Source organism: Salmo salar, chromosome ssa26, assembly GCF_905237065.1.
Source record: "Salmo salar chromosome ssa26, Ssal_v3.1, whole genome shotgun sequence".
Taxonomy (NCBI): Eukaryota; Metazoa; Chordata; class Actinopteri; order Salmoniformes; family Salmonidae; genus Salmo; species Salmo salar.
Window position 1 is genome coordinate 33852582 of NC_059467.1, and position 19008 is coordinate 33871589.

General features: G+C 43.6%; 1 protein-coding gene across 1 annotated transcript in view; it reads left to right on the forward strand.

Annotated features, from left to right (window-relative positions):
- The window catches only part of LOC106587176 (tumor necrosis factor alpha-induced protein 8-like protein 3), a 42413-nt gene that overhangs the window by 20662 nt on the left and 2743 nt on the right, over nucleotides 1-19008 (forward strand). The window lies entirely within an intron of this gene.

Consider the following 19008-nt stretch of genomic DNA (forward strand, 5'->3'; position numbering starts at 1 on the left):
AAGGCAGCAGCTACTCTTCCTGGGGTCCATTAGTTCCTGCCAAGGCAGCAGCTACTCTTCCTGGGGTCCATTAGTTCCTGCCAAGGCAGCAGCTACTCTTCCTGGGGTCCATTAGTTCCTGACAAGGCAGCAGCTACTCTTCCTGGGGTCTGTTAGTTCCTGCCAAGTCAGCAGCTACTCTTCCTGGGGTCCATTAGTTCCTGCCAAGGCAGCAGTTACTCTTCCTGGGGTCTGTTAGTTCCTGCCAAGGCAGCAGTTACTCTTCCTGGGGTCCGTTACTTACTGCCAAGGCAGCAGCTACTCTTCCTGGGGTCCGTTAGTTCCTGCCAAGGCAGCAGCTACTCTTCCTGGGGTCCACAAATAAAAATGCAAGTACAGCTACTTTTCCTGGGGTCCATTACTTGCTGCCAAGGCAGCAGCTACTCTTCCTGGAGTCCAGAAACATTAAGACAGTTATATACAATTTCAAATATTTCATGACATTACATTTTATAACACTTTTTACAACACATTAAGTGCGTGCCCTCAGGACACTACTGTACTACCACATATCCACAACACAAAATCCATGTGTACGTGTGTGTATAGTGCATATGTCATCATGTGTGTGTGTGTGCATGTGTCTGTGCCTGTGTGTGTCTCTTCACAGTCCCTGCTGTTCCATAAGGAGTATTTTTTTCTGTTTTTTAAATCTGATTCTACTGCTTGCATCAGTTACCTGATGTGGAATAGAGTTCCATGTAGTCATGGCTCTATGTAGTACTGTGCGCCTCCCATAGTCTGTTCTGGACTTGGGGACTGTGAAGAAACTTCTAGTGGCATGTCTTGTGGGGTATGCATTGGTGTCTGAGCTGTGTGCTCTCAGTCGTGCTAGTAGTTTAAACAGACAGCTCGGTACATTCAGCATGTCAATATTTCTTACAAAAACAAGTAGTGATGAAGTCAATCTCTCCTCTACTTTGAGCCATGAGAGATTGACATACATATGATCAATGTTAGCTCTTCGCATACATTTAAGGGCCAGCCGTGGTGCCCTGTTCTGAGCCAATTGTAATTTTCCTAAGTCCCTCTTTGTGGCACCTACCTTGTTGATAGTGCTGTTAAGAATGCAGAGCCGCGCTTTATTATGGACAGACTTCTCCCCATCTTAGCTACTACTGCATCAATATGTTTTGATCATGACCGTTTACAATCCAGGGTTACTCCAAGCAGTTTAGTCACATTCATAACAAGATTCGGTTGAGGTTTATCATTTAATTAATGATTTGTCCAAAATACAATGCTCCTAGTTTTTGAAATATTTAGGACTAACTTATTTGTTGCCACCAATTCTGAAACGGACTGCAGCTCTTTGTTAAGTGTTGAAGTAATTTCACTCGCTGTAGTAGCTGACGTGTAAAGTGTTGAGTCATCTGCATACATAGACACACTGGCTTTACTCAAATTGAAAAAAGTAAGGGGCCTAGACAGCTGCCCTGGGAAATTCCTGATTCTACCTGGATTATATTGGAGAGGCTTCCATTAAAGAACACCCTCTGTGTTCTGTTACTTTCTATACACAATATAGCAGGGGGAGTAAAGCCATAACACATATGTTTTTCCAGCAGTAGACTGTGATCAATAATATCAAAAGCTGTATTGAAGTCTAACAAAGCAGCTCACACAATATTTTTATCATAAATTTCTCTCAGCCAATCCTCAGTCATTTGTGTAAGTGCTGTGCATGTTGAATGTCCTTCGCTATTACTGTGCTGAAAGTCTGTTGTCAATTTGTTTAATGTAAAATAGCATTGTATCTGGTCAAACACCATTTTTTCCAAAAGGGACCTTTATAAGTATGATCATGTTTCTGTTACTATTAATGGTGCATGACTGATTCTCGCAGAAACATAGAACAAACACACTCACACAGAGAGAGTGCAGTCGTGTGTGTAATTAGTCCACCCAGCCTGGGGGCTGTATTCAGTATCAGTCTAGTTTGTCTTAGCTGCTGTTTCTAATAACTCCATCCTCTGATGACTGGGGAACCTTCCCAAAACAAACCTTGCGTCCCATTCCACCGCCACATTCCTGAGCCAGAGCTCAGTATTCCGGGCCTGGCAGGGTTCCGGGGATGTGTGTTCTGATGTAACGCAGCAGAAGGTGTTGAATCTGCGTTCTGAAACCAGCAGTTGGAACAAAGACATATTGTCTCTGCTAGCCAGCTAACATAGCTGTAGACAGGCTATCTCTGCTAGCCAGATAACATAGCTATAAACAGGCTATCTAGTCTCTGGCTAGACCTGCTAACATAGCTATAGACAGGCTATCTAGTCCCTGCTAGCCAGTTAACATAGCTATAAACAGGCTATCTAGTCCCTGCTAGCCAGCTAACATAGCTATAAACAGGCTATCTAGTCCCTGCTAGCCAGCTAACATAGCTATAAACAGGCTATCTAGTCCCTGCTAGCCAGCTAACATAGCTATAAACAGGCTATCTAGTCTCTGGCCAAACCTGCTAACACAGCTAACACCTCCTCAATGCTGGTTGACAGTTCATGTACTAAACATTGACATAGAAAATGTTGTTGTCACATATAACATATAAGATTAAAACCTAATTTAGTTGGATGGATATATTTAGCTAGATCTAATTTCAGGCCAAACGCTAGTGAATTATGGCATATGTTGACGTATATGAAATTGTGAAATTATGGCATGGGCTGTCATTTTATTTTCGTTGCAATTTCCTAATGGCCACCAGGGGCAATGCAATCACTTATTAAACATCTAGTAGGCTCGTGAGGAGCTAGGGTGTTGGGGATGGGGTTGGGGTTGGGGTTGGGTGATGTTGTTGGGGTTGGGGTTGGGATTGGGGTTGGGGATGTTGTCGGGGTTGAGGAGGTTGTTGGGGTTGGGGTTGGAGATGTTGAGGATGTTGTTGGGATTGGGGTTGGGGATGTTGTTGGGGTTGAGGATGTTGTTGGGGTTGGGGTTGGAGATGTTGTTGGGATTGGGGTTGGGGATGTTGTTGAGGTTGGGATTGGGGTTGGGGATGTTGTTGGGGTTGGGGTTGGAGATGTTGTTGGGGTTGAGGATGTTGTTGGGGTTGGGGATGTTGTTGGGGTTGAGGTTGGGGATGTTGTTGGGGTTGGGGATGTTGTTGGGGTTGGGGATGTCGTTGGGGTTGAGGTTGGGGATGTTGTTGGGGTTGGGGATGTTGTTGGGGTTGGGGTTGGAGATGTTGTTGGGGTTGGGAATTTTGTTGGGGTTGGGGATGTTATTGGGGTTGGGGTTGGAGATGTTGTTGGGGTTGGGGATGTTGTTGGGGTTGAGGATGTTGTTGGGGTTGGGGTTGGGGTAGGGGATGTTGTTGGGGTTGGGGATGTTGTTGGGGATGTTGTTGGGGTTGGGGATGATGTTGGGGTTGGGGATGTTGTTGGGGTTGGGGTTGGAGTAGGGGATGTTGTTGGGGTTGGGGATGTTGTTGGGGATGTTGTTGGGGTTGGGGATGTTGTTGGGGTTGAGGACAGGCTTAAACCATGAGCTACAGTACTGCTACGAGGATAGCGTATTCAATCCCTGTGCTAAACACTTGTTTTGTAATTTTGGTTAACCTTATCTTAACCCTTAACCCTTTACTTTAACCAATCGTAGTTAATACCTAAACTTAACTGTCAAGGTTAGTTTTGGTTTTTTTGTGCATTTTGATTGACAGCTATCGAATGTGTGTATGTGTGTGAGCGCACTCTTGTACTAAAATCTCAGTACTTCAGTCAGCTGCACAGTAGATTGAGAAAGAATGATCAAAATGTGAAAGAGAGGAGGAGAAAGAGGGAAGGGAAAAGAGGAGAGAACGAGGGGAGAGAGAAAGGCCCACTGAGAGGATTCACCATGTAGACTGGGAAATAAAAAAGCCCTACTCACTGAAATAGTCTTCAGATGTTTGTACCATGTACTAAGACATACGTGATGGTAAAAGCTACACTTTGAATGTGAAATGTAACGTATAATGGCAATTGTATAGCTGCTGTAACTACACACATCTTTCAAAACAAGCAGAGTGTAGATAGTAATCAGTGTGTGGTATGTCCAACACAACTTTCCTCTTGGGGACAATAAGAGTGGATCGTATTGTATACTGTATACTGTCTGTGTCTGTGTGCCAAGGCTACAGTGTTACTTCAGGTCAGGAGAGGCTTCTCTCTCTCTCTCTGGTTTCCAGAGAACCATATGACCAACAGATGGGGAGATGAGAGGTTTGCGGTTGTTGGACAAATGTCAAATATAGACCTGGGCTTGTAAGATCAAGTTACATATGAGAAGCACAAGAGAGGTGAGGACTCTGTGCCACCATGCCTGCATTAGCTACAAGTCTGAGAGGACACACACAAACACACACATACATACCAATTCCCTATTACACTCTCTTCACTTCTGTGCACTTCTGTGCTAAAAGCTATCTCCCACTTCTTACCATCCTTTTTTTCTCTCTCCCTCTCTCATACTCTCCCTCCTCTCTCCCCTTTCAATTCAATTGAAAGGCTTTATTGGCATAGGAAACTTATGTTTACATTGCCAAAGCAAGTGAAATAGATAATAACCAAAGTGAAATAAACAATAAAATGAACAGTAAACGTTACACTCACAAAAGTTCCAAAAGAATAGTGTTTTAAAATGTCATAAGTCTATATACAGTGTTGTAATGTTGTGCAAAAAATTAAAATACAAAAGAGTAAATAAATAAACATAAATATGGGTTGTATTTACAATGGTGTTTATTTTTTTATTTCACCTTTATTTAACCAGGTAGGCTAGTCGAGAACAAGTTCTCATTTGCAACTGCGACCTGGCCAAGATAAAGCAAAGTAGTTTGACACATACAACAACACAGAGTTACACATGGAATGAACAAACATACTATCAAAAATACAGTAGAAAAAAAAAGTCTATATACAGTGAGTGCAAATGAGGTAAGATAAGGGAGTTAAGGCAATAAATAGGCCATGGTGGCAAAGTAATTACAATATAGCAATTAAACACTGGAATGGTAGGATGTACAGAAGATGAATGTGCAAGTAGAGATACTGGGGTGCAAAGGAGAAAGATAAATAAATAAATAAATAAAGTATGGGGATGAGGTAGATTGGATGGGCTATTTACAGATGAGCTATGTACAGGTGCAGTGATCTGTGAGCCGCTCTGACAGCTGGTGCTTAAAGGTAGTGAGGGAGGTAAGAGTCTCCAGCTTCAGAGATTTTTGCAGTTCGTTCCAGTCATTGGCAGCAGAGAACTGGAAGGAGAGGCTGCCAAGGGAAGAATTGGCTTTGGGGGTGACCAGTGAGATATACCTGCTGGAGTATGTGCTACGGGTGGGTGCTGCTATGGTGACCAGTGAGCTGAGATAAGGTGGGGCTTTACCTAGCAAAGATTTGTAGATGACCTGGAGCCAGTGGGTTTGGCGACGAGTATGAAGCGATGGCCAGCCAACGAGAGCGTACAGGTCGCAGTGGTGGGTAATATATTGGGCTTTGGTGACAAAGCAGATGGCACTGTGATAAGCTGCATCCAATTTGTTGAGTAGAGCGTTGGAGGCTATTTTATAGATGCCATCGCCGAAGTCGAGGATCGGTAGGATCCGAGGGTATGTTTGGCTGCATGAGTGAAGGATGCTTTCTTGCGAAATAGGACGCCGATTCTAGATTTCATTTTGGATTGGAGATGCTTAATGTGAGTCTGGAAGGAGAGTTTACAGTCTAGCCAGACACCTAGGTATTTGTAGTTGTCCACATATTCTAAGTCAGAACCGTCCAGAGTAGTGATGCTGGACAGGCGGGCAGGTGCGGGCAGTGATCGGTTGAAGAGCATGCACTTAGTTTTACTTGCATTTAAGAGCAGTTGGAGGCCACGGAAGGAGAGTTGTATGGCATTGAAGCTCGTCTGGAGGTTAGTTAACCCAGTGTCCAAAGAAGGGCCAGAAGTATACAGAATGGTGTCGCCTGCGTAGAGGTGGATCAGAGAATCACCAGCAACGAGAGTAACTTCATTGATGTATACAGAGAAGAGAGTCGGCCCTAGAATTGAACCCTGTGGCATCCCCATAGAGACTGCCAGAGGTCCGGACAACAGGCCCTCTGATTTGACACACTTAACTCTATCAGAGAAGTAGTTGGTGAACCAGGCGAGGCAATCATTTGAGAAACCAAGGCCGTTGAGTCTGCCAATAAGAATGTGGTGATTGATAGAGTCAAAGCCTTGGCCAGGTCGATGAATATGGCTGCACAGTAATGTCTCTTATCAATGGCGGTTATGATATCGTTTAGGACCTTGAGCGTGGCTGAGGTGCACCCATGACCAGCTCTGAAACCAGATTGCATAGCGGAGAAGGTACGGCGGGATTCGAAGTGGTTGGTAATCTGTTTGTTGGCTTGGCTTTCGAAGACCTTAGAAAGGCAGGGTAGGATAAATATAGGTCTGTAGCAATTTGGGTCTAGAGTGTCTCCCCCTTTGAAAAGGGGGATGACCGCGGCAGCTTTCCAATCTTTGGGAATCTCAGATGATACGAAAGAGAGGTTGAACAGGCTAGTAATAGGGGTTGCAACAATTTCAGCAGATCATTTTAAAAAGAGAGGGTCCAGATTGTCTAGCCCGACTGATTTGTAGGGGTCCAGGTTTTGCAGTTCTTTAAGAACATCAGCTATCTGGATTTGTGTGAAGGAGACATGGGGGAGACTTGGGTGAGTTGCTGTGGGGAGTGCAGGGCTGTTAACCGGGGTAGGGGTAGCCAGGTGGAAAGCTTATTGAAATTCTCAATTATAGTGGATTTATCGGTGGTGACAGTGTTTCCTAGCCTCAATGCAGTGGGCAGCTGGGAGGAGGTGCTCTTATTCTCCATGGACTTTACAGTGTCCCAGAACATTTTTGAGTTTGTGCTACAGGAGGCAAATTTCTGCTTGAAAAAGCTAGCCTTTGCTTTCCTTAACTGCCTGTTTATATTTGTTCCTTACTTCCCTGAAAAGTTGCATATCACGGGGACTATTCAATGCTAATGCAGAATGCCACAGGATGTTTTTTGTACTGGTCAAGGGCAGTCAGGTCTGGAGAGAACCAAGGGCTATATCTGTTCCTGGTTCTACATTTTTTGAAAGAGGCATGCTTATTTAAGATGGTGAGGAAGGCACTTTTAAAGAATGACCAGGCATCCTCTACTGACGGGACGAGGTCAATGTCATTCCAAGATACCCGGGCCAGGTCGATTAGGAAGGCCTGCTCGCTGAAGTGTTTTAGGGAGCGTTTGATAGTGATGAGGGGTGGTCGTTTCACCGCAGACCCGTTACGGATGCAGGCAATGAGGCAGTGATCGCTGAGATATTGGTTGAAAACAACAGAGGTGTATTTGGAGGGCAAGTTGGTTATGATGATATCTATGAGGATGCCCGTGTTTACGGATTTGGGGTTGTACCTGGTGGGTTCATTGATCATTTGTGAGAGATTGAGGGAATCATGCTTAGATTGTAGGATGGCCAGGGTGTTAAGCATGTCCCAGTTTAGGTCACCTAGCAGCACGAGCTCTGAAGATAGATGGGGGGCAATCAGTTCACATATGGTGTCCAGGGCACAGCTGGGGGCAGAGGGTGGTCTATAGCAAGCGGCAACGGTGAGAGACTTGTTTCTGGAAAGGTGGATTTTTAGAAGTAGAAGCTCTAATTGTTTGGGTACAGACCTGGATAGTAAGACAGAACTCTGCATGCTATCTCTGCAGTAGATTGTAACACCTTCCCCTTTGGCAGTTCTATCTTGTCGAAAAATGTTATAGTTAGGGATGGAAATTTCTGAGCCAGGATTCAGACATGGCTAGGACATCCGGGTTGGCAGAGTGTGCTAGAGCAGTGAATAAAACAAACTTAGGGAGGAGGCTTCTAATGTTAACATGCATGAAACCAAGGATTTTATGGTTGCAGAAGTCAGCAAATGACAGCGCCTGGGGAATGGGAGTGGAGCTAGGCACTGCAGGGCCTGGATTAACCTCCACATCACCAGAGGAACAAAGGAGGAGTAGGATAAGGGTACGGCTAAAGGCTATAAGAACTGGTCGTCTAGTACGTTCAGAACAGAGAGTAAAAGGAGCAGATTTCTGGGCACGGTAGAATAGATTCAAGGCATAATGTACAGACAAAGGTATGGTAGGATGTGAATACAGTGAGGGTAAACCTGTGCCTAGAGTGACGATGAAAGAGATATTGTCCCTAGAAATATCATTTAAACCAGGTGATGTCACCGCATGTGTGGTAGGTGGAACTAAAGTGTTAAATAAGGCCTATTGAGCAGGGCTAGAGGCTCTACAGTGAAATAAGGCAATAAATACTAACCAAAACAGCAATGGAAAAGGCCTATTGACGTTAGCGAGAGGCATGCATAGCCGAGTGATCATATGAGTCCAGTGCGTGGCTTCAGGCAGCTTGCGGGCCGGGGCTAGCTAGCTAACAGAAGGGCCTTGGAGGGACGTCGCGACGGAAGAAAGCCTGTTGTGGCACCCTCGTGCTATTACATTGGCAGACGGATCAGCAGGGCTCCGTGTGGTAAACCAGGCCAATTGGCAGAATAGGTATAGTGGCCAAAGAATTTGTCCGGTGGGCTCTGGACAGCTAGCAGGCCGCAGCTAGCATGCTAGCGGATGGGATTTCAGGGGACGAAGCGACGGCGGAGCCAGTTGAAAAAAACCCTATCGGGCGAATCACGTCGGTGGTCCAGTCATGATGAGTCGGCGGGGGTCCAAGCCAGTTGGTAAAAAGAGATATTGTAGCCCAAGTAGTGGCTGATGGACCTCTTTGGCTAGCCGGGAGATGGGCCTAGCAAGGCTAGCTCCAGGCTAATTGGTTATTGCTTCGGGACAGTGACGTTAGCTAGGAGTGGCCACTCAAATAGCAGCTAGCTAGCTGCGGTGATCCAGGTGAAGAGAAAAAAAAAGGTTCAGAGCTTGCGGTAGGAATCTGGAGATATGGAGAAAAATAAGTCTGAATTGCTCTGGTTTGAGTCACGCTGTGCAGACTGGCAAGAGTTGCCCGTGCTAGAGGTGGCTGATGACCGCTAGCTGACAACTAGCTAGTAGCTAGTTAGCTGGCTAGCATCTGTTGGGGTTCTGGTTCAGGCGATGGTTCAGACCACGGATCAGCAGTGCTCTCTATGGTGGGTATAGTGGCCAAAGAATTTGTCCAATGGGCCTCTTAAGCTAACAGTCCGATGTACTTTAGACAGCTAGCGGGCCGTGGCTAACTAGTGGCCAGTTAGCTGGTAGCCAGTTAGCTGGGAAGCTTTTGATGAGTTGATGAGTTCTTAAGTATAAAAATAACAGATCCGTACCACATTGGGTGAGGCGGGTTGCAGGAGAGTATATTCAGTCCGTAGATAGAAGGTGATATTAAAATATTAAATATATATACAAAAAAAACAAGGAAAAACAATGTTTACAAGGGACAGGAAGGGACAAGACAAAAACACATGTCCGACTGCTACGTCATCTTGGAAGAAAAAATTATTTCACTGGTTGACCTTTTCTTGTGGCAACAGGTCACAAATCTTGCTGCTGTGATTGCACAGTGTGGTATTTCAGCCAATAGATATGGGAGTTTATCAAAATGTAATTTTTTTCAAATTCTTTGTGGGTCTGTGTAATCTGAGGGAAATATGTGTCTCTAATATGGTCATACATTTGGCAGGAGGTTAGGAAATACAGCTCAGTTTCCACCTCATTTTGTGGGCAGTGTGCACATAGCCTGTCTTCTCTTGAGAGCCAGGTCTGCCTATCTTAATAGCAAGGCTATGCATAGTACACAGTCAAAGATGTCCTTAAGTTTGGGTCAGTCACAGTGGTCAGGATTTCTGCCACTGTGTACTCTCTGTTTAGGGCCAAATAGCATTCTAGTTTGCTCTGTTTTTTTGTTAATTCTTTCCAATGTGTCAAGTAATTATCTTTTTGTTTTCTCATGATTTGGTTGGGTCTAATTGCGTTAGGGGACCCCACAAAGCCCCAGGACAGCAACGCAATTAGACCCAACCAAACCCCACTCTTCTCCAGGTTTGGGAATCGCTTCCTTTTAGGTGGTTGTAGAATGCAAAGGCTCTTTTCTGGATTTTGATAATTAGCGGGTATCGGCCTAAATATTCTCTTCATGCATTATTTGGTGTTTTACGTTGTACATGGAGGATATTTTTGCAGAATTCTGCATGTAGAGTCTCAATTAGGTGTTTGTCCCATTTTATGAATTCTTAGTTGGTGAGCGGACCCCAGACCTCCCAACCATAAAGGGCAATGGGTTCCTATAACTGATTCAAGCATTTTTAGCCAAATCTTAATTGCTATGTCGAATTTTATATTCCTTTTGATGGCATAGAAGGCCCTTCTTGCCTTGTCTCTCGGATCGTTCACAGCTTTGTGGAAGTTACCTGTGGTGCTGATGTTCAGGCCAAGGTATGTATAGTTTGTTGTGTGCTCTAGGGCAACCGTGTCTAGATGGAATTTGTATTTCTGGTCCTGGTGACGGGACCTTTTTTGGAACACCATTATTTTGGTCTTACTGAAATTTACTGTCAGGGCCCAGGTCTGAAAGAATCTGTGTAGAAGATCTAGGTTCTGCTCTAGGCCCTCCGTAGTTGGGGACAGAAGCACCAGATCATCAGCAAATAGTAGACATTTGGCTTCAGATTTTAGTAGGGTGAGGCCGGGTGCTGCAGAGTGTTCTACTGCCCTCGCCAATTCGTTGATATATATATTGAAGAGGGTGTGGCTTAAGATGCATCCCTGTCTCACCCCACAGCCTTGTGGGACAAATGCGTGCTTTTTGCCAATTTTAACCGCACACTTCTTGTTTGTGTACATGGATATTATAATGGTCTATGTTTTCCCCCAACACCAATTTCCATACATTTGTAATTCAGATCCTCATGCCAAATTGAGTCAGAAACTTTTTTGAAATCAATAAAGCATGAGAAGTTTTTGCTTTTGTTTCTGTTTGTTTGTTTGCCAATTAGGATGTGCAGGGTGAATATGTGGTCTGTCGTACGATAGTTTGGCAAAAATACAATTTGGCATTTGCTCAGTACATTGTTTTCACTGAGGAAATGTTCGAGTCTGCTGTTAATGATAATGCAGAGGATTTTCCCAAGGTTGCTGTTGACGCTTATCCCATTGTAGTTATTTGTGTCAAATTTGTCTCCACTTTTGTGGCCTGGGGTGATCAGTCCTTGTTTCCAAATATTGGGGAAGATGCCAGAGCTCCCTCCCTCTCTCACTGTCACTTCTCTCACACCTCCTTTTGTCAGGTTCTCTCATTTGCTCCTCTATTATCTTTGGTGTGAAACATCAGAGTTCAGTCTGAGGCTAAAGGCTGACATGTAAAGTCTCAGAGACACTCAGAGAGATGCCATCGCCTGCGTGTGAGATGACACCCTATTCCCTAAATAGTACACTACTTTTGAACAGAGTCCTATTGGTTCCACCCTATTCCTTATTTATTGTGCTACCATTTACCAGAGTCCTAAAGACCCTGGCCAAAAGCAGTGCACTAAATAGGAAATAGGGTCTGATTTTGGACGTAGCCATGGGATGAATTAGAACTTGTTGTATTGAGCTGTCAATCAAATGGCAACATCTGCTTTGGATTAGTGACATTTGTCAAACTTGTAATAGTGTTACAATTATGTTTCTGATGTTTTCAAATACGGGTGTTTCAACAAGTTGTCTATCATGTTATGTTACTCTGAGTCTGCATCCCAATAGTAACCTATTCCCTATATAGTGAACTACTTTTGACCAGAGCCCTATGGTCCTAGAGTGACATATATAGGCAATAGGGTGGCATTTGAGATGCTGTCCGAGCCTCACAACAGACACATAACCCTCCAGAGGACTGGGGGACGAGCCTCATAACAGACACATAACCCTCCAGAGGACTGGAGGACGAGCCTCATAACAGACACATAACCCTCCAGAGGACTGGGGGACGAGCCTCATAACAGACACATAACCCTCCAGAGGACTGGGGGACGAGCCTCATAACAGACACATAACCCTCCAGAGGACTGGGGACGAGCCTCATAACAGACACATAACCCTCCAGAGGACTGGGGGACGAGCCTCATAACAGACACATAACCCTCCAGAGGACTGGGGGACGAGCCTCATAACAAACACATAACCCTCCAGAGGACTGGGGGACGAGCCTCATAACAGACACATAACCCTTCAGAGGACAAGCGGAAATGAGAACACACTAGAACAAAGGGTTGATTCAGAACTACAGGATACTAGTTACAGGGAAATGATGCCTGTGATAGATATAGATAACAGGTATGTGTGTGTGCCTGCGTGTGTACCTGCATGCGCGCCTGCGTGCGGTCGTTTGTACCTACTTGCGTGTGTGCACTTTTGTGTTTGTTTATAATTACAAATAAAGGCTGTCGATGATACAGTCAGTGTTCTATTGTAAAGAAACAAAATATTAGCCGCGAGCGAGCTCTGGCTCCAAGGGAAACGTGTTTAAGCCCAGTGACAGGCACTTGTTATTTATCCCTAAACTTAGTGCCTAACTTAACCAGCCGGGAGGTGCCGGCGACAGCAGCAGAGCAACCCAGGATGTCCAAACACATTTGACGTTTGGTGGAACATGGACAAAAGTCGGAATCTGAAGTCAAATTGGTCAAACTGTGAGATCTTGTTGGAGAGAGAAAGAGAGCAGATATGGGGCTACTGCACAGAGCAGCAAAAGAGAAAAGAGGGGATATGTCAGTCTTATCTCTCGCTGTCTCTCTCTCTCTCTCTCTCTCTCTCTCTGTCTCTCTCTCTCCATGTCTCTGCCTCTCTCTGTCTCTCTGTCTCTCTCTCTGTCTCTCTCTGTCTCTCTGTCGCTCTGTCTCTGTCTTTCTCTTCTCTCTCTCTCTCTCTCTCTCTCTCTCTCTCTCTCTCTCTCTCTCTCTCTCTGTCTCTCTCTCTCCATGTCTCTGTCTCTCAATTAAATTCAATTCAAGGGGCTTTATTGGCATGGGAAACATATGTTAACATTGCCAAAGAAAGTGAGGTAGATAATATACAAAAGTGAAAAAAACTATAAAAATGAACAGTAAACATTACACTCACAGAAGTTCCAAAAGAATAAAGACATTACAAATGTCATATTATGTATATATACTGTGTTGTAATGATGTACAAATGGTTAAAGTACTAAAGGGAAAATAAATAGACATAAATATGGGTTGTATTTACAATTGTGTTTGTCCTTCACATGTTGACCTTTTCTTGTGGCAACAGGTCACAGATCTTGCTGCTGTGATGGCACACTGTGGTATTTCACCCAGTTGATATGGGAGTTTATCAAAATTAGGTTTGTTTTCGAATTCTTTGTGGATCTGTGTAATCTGAGGGAAATATGTGTCTCTAATATGGTCATACATTGGGCAGGAGGTTAGGAAGTGCAGCTCAGTTTCCACCTCATTTTGTTGGCAGTGGGCACATAGCCTGTCTTCTCTTGAGAGCCAGGTCTGCCTACGGCAGCCTTTCTCAATAGCAAGGCTATGCTCACTGAGTCTGTACATAGTCAAAGCTTTCTTTAAGTATGGGTCAGTCACAGTGGTCAGGTATTCTGCCACTGTGTACTCCCTGTTTAGGGCCAAATAGCATTCTCGTTTGCTCAGTTTTTTTGTTAATTCTTTCCAATGTGTCAAGTAATTATCTTTTTGTTTTCTCATGATTTGGTTGGGTCTAATTGTGGTGCTGTCCTGTGGCTCTGTGGGGTGCGTGTGTGTTTGTGAACAGAGCCCCAGGACCAGCTTGCTTAGGTGACTCTTTTCCAGGTTGATCTCTCTGTAGATAATGGCTTTGTTATGGAAGGTTTGTGAATCGCTTCCTTTTAGGTGGTTGTAGAATTTAATGGCTCTTTTCTGGATTTTGATAATTAGCGGGTATCGGCCTAATTCTGCTCTGCATGCATTATTTGGTGTTCTACATTGTACACAAAGGATATTTTAGCAGAATTCTGCATGCAGAGTCTCAATTTGGTGTTTGTCCCATTTTGTGAATTCTTAGTTGGTGAGCGGACCCCAGACCTCACAAACATAAATGGCAATGGGTTCTATAACTGAGTATTTTTAGCCAGATCCTAATTGGTATGTTGAATTTTATGTTCCTTTTGATGGCATAGAAAGCCCTTCGTGCCTTGTCTCTCAGATTGTTCATAGCTATGTGGAAGTTACCTGTGGTGCTGATGTTTAGACCAAGGTAACATAGTTTTTTTGTGTGCTCTAGGGCAACGGTGTCTAGATGGAAATTCTATTTGTGGTCCTGGCAACTGGACCTTTTTTGGAACACCATTATTTTGGTCTTACTGAGGTTTACTGTCAGGGCCCAGGTCTGGCAGAATCTGTGCAGAATATCTAGGTTCTGCTGTAGGCCCTCCTTGGTTGGTGACAGAAGCACCAGATCATCAGCAAACAGTAGACATTTGACTTCAGATTCTAGTAGGGTGATGCCGGGTGCTGCTGACTTTTCTAGTGCCCTCGCCAATTCGTTGATATATATGTTGAAGAGAGTGGGGCTTAAGCTGCATCCCTGTCTCACCCCACAGCCCTGTGGGAAGAAATGTGTGTGTTTTTTGCCTATTTTAACCGCACACTTGTTGTTTGTGTACATGGATTTTGTAATGTCGTATGTTTTTCCCTCAACACCACTTTCCATTCATTTGTATAGCAGACCCTCATGCCAAATTGAGTCGAAGTCTTTTTTGAAATCAACAAAGCATGAGAAGACTTTGCCTTTGTTTTGGTTTGTTTGTTTGTCAATTAGGGTGTGCAGGGTGAATACGTGGTCTGTCGTACGGTAATTTGGTAAAAAGCCAATTTGACATTTGCTCAGTACATTGTTTTCACTAAGAAATGTACGAATCTGCTGTTAATGATAATGCAGAGGATTTTCCCAAGATTGCTGTTGCTGTTGGGGTGATCCGTCCTTGGTTCCAAATATCAGATTTAATGTCTCTGTGGACTGGATTCAGATTTAACGTCCCTGTAGACTGGATTCAGATTTAATGTCTCTGTAGACTGGATTCAGATTCAATGTTGACGCATATCCCACAGTAGTTATTGGGGTCAAATTTGTCTCCACTTTTGTGGATTGGGGTGATCAATCCTTGTTTCCAAATATTGGGGAAGATGCCAGAGCTAAGGATGATGTTAAAGAGTTTTAGTATAGTCAATTGGAATTTGTTGTCTGTATATTTGATCATTTCACTAAGGATACCATCAACACCACATTACTTTTTGGGTTGGAGGGTTTATATTTTGTCCTGTAGCTCATTTAAGTTAATTGGAGAGTCCGTAGGGTTCTGGTAGTCTTTAGTCATTGATTCTAAGATTTGTATTTGTTCATGTATATGTTTTTGCTGTTTGTTCTTTGTTATAGAGCCAAAAAGATTGGCGAAGTGGTTTACCCATACATCTCCATTTTGGATAGCTAATTCTTCATGTTGTTGTTTGTTTAGTGTTTTCCAATTTTCCCAGAAGTGGTTAGTCTATGGATTCTTCAATTACATTCAGCTGATTTCTGACGTGCTGTTCCTTCTTTTTCCGCAGTGTATTTCTGTATTGTTTTAGTGATTCACCATAGTGAAGGTGTAGACTTTGGTCTCTCTCTCTCTGTCTCTCTGTCTCTCTACGTCTCTCTCTGTCTCTCTCTGCCTCTCTCTCACCATGTCTCTGTCTCTCCCTGTCTCTCTGTCTCTATCTCTTTCTGTCTCTGTCTTTCTCTCTCTGTCTCTCTGTCTCTTTCTGTCTCTCTGTCTCTCTCTACATCTCTGTCTCTCTCTCTCTCTCTCTCTCTCTCTGTCTCTCTGTCTGTCTCTGTCTCTCTCTCTGTCTTTCTCTCTCTGTCTCGCTTTCTCTCTCTGTCTCTCTCTCTCTCCCCCTCCCCCAGGCTGAATTCCTACTCAGGGAAACTAGAAAGAAGCCAAGAAGAAAAAAAGCCTCTTTAATCATAGTGGTTGACATGTGGTGTGTAATTTGGTGCTGGGTGGGATGAAAATAAAACCCATTCACATTTATGTACTTATTTATTTATGTATCATCACGACTTCTCCTTGTTCGGGCGGCGTTCGGCGGTCGACGTCACCGGCCTTCTAGCCATCGCCAATCCACTTTTCATTTTCCATTTGTTTTGTCTTTGTCTTACACACCTGGTTTCAATTCCCCAATTACTTGTTCATTATTTAACCCTCTGTTCCCCCATGTTTGTTTGTGAGTAATTGTTTATTGTAAGACGGTCCGTATTTGTGGGCTCGCATATTTTGCATTTGTGTTTTTGAGTAAATATACATTGATTACTCATATCTGCTGTCCTGCGCCTGACTCTCTACACCAACTACACACAGGATGTCTTTACATGTATTTATTCATGTATTCATTAATTTATTCTTTCATTTATCTATCTATCTATTTATCAGTGGTAGAAAAAGTACCGAATTTTCATACTTGTGTTATGTCCGTCGATTGAAGAATTAGACCAAGGTGCAGCGTGGTAAGCGTACATCTTTCTTTTATAGATGAACACTAACAAAATACAAAACCGAACGTAACATTCTGCAGGGCTAGACAGCACAATGCAAAAACAAGATCCCACAATCTCAGGTGGGAAAAAGGGCTGCCTAAATATGATCCCCAATCAGAGACAACAATAAACAGCTGTCTCTGATTGGGAACCATACTAGGCCAACAAAGAAATATAAACATAGATTTGCCCACCCAAGTCACACCCTGACCTAACCAAATAGAGAATAAAACAGACTCTCGAAGGTCAGGGTGTGACAACTTGAGTAAAAGTATAGATACCTTAATAGAAAGTTACTCAAGTAAAAGGGAAAGTCATCCAGTAAAATACTACTTAAGTAAAAGTCTAAAAAGATTTGGTTTAAAATATACTTAGGTATCAAAAGTAAATGTAATGGCTAAAATATATTTAAGTATCAAAAGTAAAAGTACAAACCATTTCAAATTCCTTATATTAAGCAAAGCAGACGGTACCATTTTCTTGTTTTTAAAATGTATGGATAACCAGGGGCACACTCCAACACTCAGACATTATTTACAAAAGATCCATTTGTTTTTAGTGAGTCCGCCAGACCTTAGGGAGTAGGGATGACCACGTGTTCTCTTGATAAGTGTGTGAATTTCACAATTTTTCCTGTCTTGCTAAGCATTCAAAATATAACGAGTAATTTGGGTTGTCAGGGAAAATGTATGGAGTAAAAAGTGTAATATTTTCTTTAAGATTGTAGTGAAGTAAAAGTAAAATTTCTCAAAAATATAAATACTAAAGTAAAGTACAGATACCCCAAAAAACGACGTAAGTAGTATTTTCAAGTATTTTTACTGAAGTACTTTACACCACTGATATTTATTATTGTTCATTCTTTCGTTCATTCATTTGTTTATTAATTAATGAATTTGTTCAGTCATAGGGACAGGAGTTTTCCATGTGAAATGGCCAGGAGAAACTACTGACCCAACTCTAAGGCCCTCACCATCCCCCTCAGTCTGCCAGTCAGTCACCATCCCCCTCAGTCTACCAGTCAGTCATTATCCCCTCAGTCTACCAGTTAGTCATTATCCCCCTCAGTCTACCAGTCAGTCATTATCCCCCTCAGTCTACCAGTTAGTCATTATCCCCCTCAGTCTACCAGTCAGTCATTATCCCCCTCAGTCTACCAGTCAGTCATTATCCCCCCAGTCTACCAGTCAGTCATTATCCTTCTCCGTCTACCAGGCAGTCATTATCCCCCTCAGTCTACCAGTCAGTCATTATCCTTCTCCGTCTACCAGTCAGTCACCATCCCCCTCAGTCTACCAGTCAGTCATTATCCTTCTCCGTCTACCAGTCAGTCACCATCCCCCTCAGTCTACCAGTCAGTCATTATCCTTCTCCATCGACCAGTCAGTCATTATCCCCCTCAGTCTACCAGTCAGTCATTATCCTTCTCAGTCTACCAGTCAGTCACCATCCCCCTCAGTCTACCAGTCAGTCATTATCCCTCTCAGTCTGCCAGTCAGTCATTATCCTTCTCCGTCTACCAGTCAGTCATTATCCCCCTCAGTCTACCAGTCAGTCATTATCCTTCTCCGTCTACCAGTCAGTCATTATCCCCCTCAGTCTGCCAGTCAGTCATTATCCTTCTCCGTCTACCAGTCAGTCATTATCCCCCTCAGTCTACCAGTCAGTCATTATCCTTCTCAGTCTACCAGTCTGTCATTATCCTTCTCAGTCTACCAGTCAGTCACTATCCCCCTCAGTCTACCAGTCAGTCACTATCCCCCTCAGTCTATCAGTCAGTCACTTTCCCCCTCAGTCTACCAGTCAGTCATTATCCCCCTCCGTCTACCAGTCAGTCATTATCCCCCTCAGTCTACCAGTCAATCACTTTCCCCCTCCGTCTACCAGTCAGTCAGACCACTGTAGTTTTACTGTAGTATGGAGTGGAATGATTATGTAAAATAAGTGAGAATGTAAGAGGTAAATGACGCAAAGCTATCCAGACTATTGTACTGCGTGTGTGTGTGAGAATGTGTGTGTGTCGGCCATTTCACTGCAAGTTTCAGACGGTTTGATTTTCCAGATCATTTACTGTTCTGACTTCATTTAACCTTTACTGATCCAGGAACTGATCCTCTTTAGACTTCCCCTTTAATGCTACTGATATAATTGCTGCTGGTCTGACAAGCACAGTACAACTGTAGAGCTGTGACAAAGTGTTATGAGTTTGACTCCTGTACTCTGAGTTTACACTGTGTTCACTGTAAGAAGTGCCTGACTATGGTATGACTTTAAAAAGAGGGTTAGTATAAAGCATATCTTCTCTGTGTGTTTGGTCCTGATTCGTCCTTCTCTTTGACAAGAGCTTTAAACAGAGAGACAGAGAGGAATGTGTGTTTGACTGGGTGGGATTTGGAGCTAAACACTAACTCTCTCTCTCTCCTTCATCTACACCTCTCTCT